Raw genomic sequence first — 2,784 nt, 5'->3', positions numbered from 1 at the left:
ACATTGGGCTTATATTGATAAGGATTCTACTTCAGATAAAAAAAACTCTTACAACTGAAGAATGAATAACCTTTTAAGGATGAAAAATTCAATATGTTTCTCAAACCACAGTGCAATTGACAGTTCTGCACAGCCTTCAAGAACAACCTAAACATCCATCTTATTTTCAAACGGTTACCTACAGTGAGTAGCCATACAACCATTCTTTTATATGAAAAATAATAATATAAAACATTAAGAAAAAAAATATTTAGTGTACATTAGAAGAATATAACTCACCGAAAAGTCAAGGTACAAGTACTCCAATGCAATCTCTTTCTTCACTAAAAATTTTCTGCCAACAAGCTTTAAGTCACCTCCAAAAGATGCCAAAGATATCCAAAAATAATATATAATTCCATTGGTGCAAAAGACGAGAGTAAGGAAAAACCCTAATTAAAAGGGACACTCTAAATAAGACACAATTTGAATATAGTACAAGCATCCAAATCAGAGAAAGAGATGGTATATTTAATTAAAAAAAAAAAAAAGAAGAGAGGCTTATTTACAATAGATCGCAGATAAGGAAACATAAGTGATTTGAGGGAAGAAAATAGTTGATTAACAATAAGTTTAAACAAAAACAGATACTGTTTAGATTTATTGGGAAAAAATCTAAAATACTTAAAGACAATGATTCCTTCAACCCTTCAGTACGAAGATTAAAGGATAGCTGGAGGTAGAGGAGAAGCTTCTATTAAAAGCTAATATGGACGACGATCAGAAATGCAATGAGATAAGTGTCCAACTAAAACGTATCGCTAAAAAATAATTTCAATCAAAAACTTACAAAAGAAAATTCCCAAAAGACGTCGTACGAGTGACACAACAGTTCTTTTTAATATATAGGACTATAGGTAAAGACACAGACAAACAACTGTTTAAATCCTGTATAACAAAAATAAGTTACCTTGTAGGGAAATTTTAAGTAGCAACACAGCTCTAGTTAGGACTGCATCCTAAACACATCTTGAGAAGAGAGTGCCGATGTCAAGAAAACCATGGCTCCTCTATCTGCAGTTCTGGCATTCAATACTCTGAAAGATCATGTGTTGTAAAAAAGGAAGGATAGATGACGATTAGTATGTAATGAATTCAATTGAAATTATACTGGAGGCAGATAAAGGGCCAATTTTGTAAAAGTGCCAAGAACAAAATGTCACATTTCAGCTGACAGATGCACTGAATGTCTTCCACTGAACAGATGAAATGACTTTCGAACTCCTGCAAAGATCTCTATTCGAGAGTATTTCAACACATGCAGGCAAATCCAATTCTAAAAAAAAATGAAAGATAATTCCGAAAGTAATTGAAGCGTGCTCAGCTTCTCCAATTGATAGATGGCGATTGATGCGCTTCCTCAAGAATCAATCGCTTCAGCTCTGCACCATCAAGCACACACAATCTAGATCTAACCCTCACAGTCCCATCATCAGCAATATTGAATTCTGACTTATTACCTTCTTGAACCTCATCTCTGACCTTTACCAAATACGGATCACTGTCCTGAGTTTACTTAATCTTCTCTACCAAGGACGGTTGTATTCTCAGGTTAGCTAACAATGCTGACACTCTACCAACTACCACTTCCACACTCAAAACTCTATATGTCTTCAAGAATGTGACGTTGACTAGTGAAAAGAACTGCCGAATAACCCTGAGACTTTCTACTAAGAGCATCTCCCACTACATTAGCTTTACCAGGGTGGTAGTCTATCACACAATCATAGTCCTTAATTAATTCAAGCCATCTGCACTATCTCATAGTCAACTCCCTCTGAGTGAAGAAATAGTTCAAACTCTTGTATAGATTTCACATCTCTCCCCATATTGATAGTCTCCCCATCTTCAAAGCAAAGACCATTGCCACCAATTCTAAATCATTGTATAGGATAATTCTACTTAATAGTTCTTCAGTAGATGAGAAGCATACGCCACCACCTTACCAAAAGACAACCAAGCCCCTTATGTGATGCATCACTATAAAAACAAGTCCTAAACCTGAAAGGATCATCAAGACTGGGGCAGTTACCAATCTCTACTGCAACGCCTGGAAGCTCTTCTCACAGTCATCAGTCCACTCGAACCGTGCATTCTTTTTGGTCAACAGCACTGCGATCCGAGAGAACCTTACCATATGCATAGATTGAGGTATTTACCACTTTTTATGTTTTGCCACACCTTGTGCATCAGGCCTCAATAAAGGATGCCTTGAGCAAGCACCTATGTAGCAATGCAACCTCAAGTTTGATCTTAGGAAGAACTATCATCTCATGTGCATTCTTGCCTTTCTTTTTCTTCCACATCAAAAGAGTAATGAGCCAGAGGGAGAGAGTTGTACCTCTCAATAAATGAATTTGATCTGTTCATCAGGAGACTGCCGCCGCAATCCATCCCGACAATAGTCCATTTTAGACATTTTTATGACACTTATTCCAACTACCATATGAAGAAGAAAAAATATCTCTTAAAATTTTACTAAACCACCATAGTTGTCAAGGAGTTGCCTAGGCAACACCTAGGCATCTAGGCGCCTTTGCCTGGACTGGCACCATGCTGGTGTTGCCTTAAACTTTGCCCCCTCGACCGCCTTGGTTCAACTAGCGCCGTGACAACTATGCTAAACCACTCAAAAACAGTTCAGAAACCTCAATAGTCAATATATGACAGCCTATTTTTAGCCATCAAAATAAATGAATGACCAGAAATCTAAATTACCTAGAAAGAGTACAATTATATATAAAG

Source organism: Macadamia integrifolia, chromosome 8 (genome assembly GCF_013358625.1).
Source record: "Macadamia integrifolia cultivar HAES 741 chromosome 8, SCU_Mint_v3, whole genome shotgun sequence".
Taxonomy (NCBI): Eukaryota; Viridiplantae; Streptophyta; class Magnoliopsida; order Proteales; family Proteaceae; genus Macadamia; species Macadamia integrifolia.
This window is presented reverse-complemented; position numbering follows the sequence as displayed.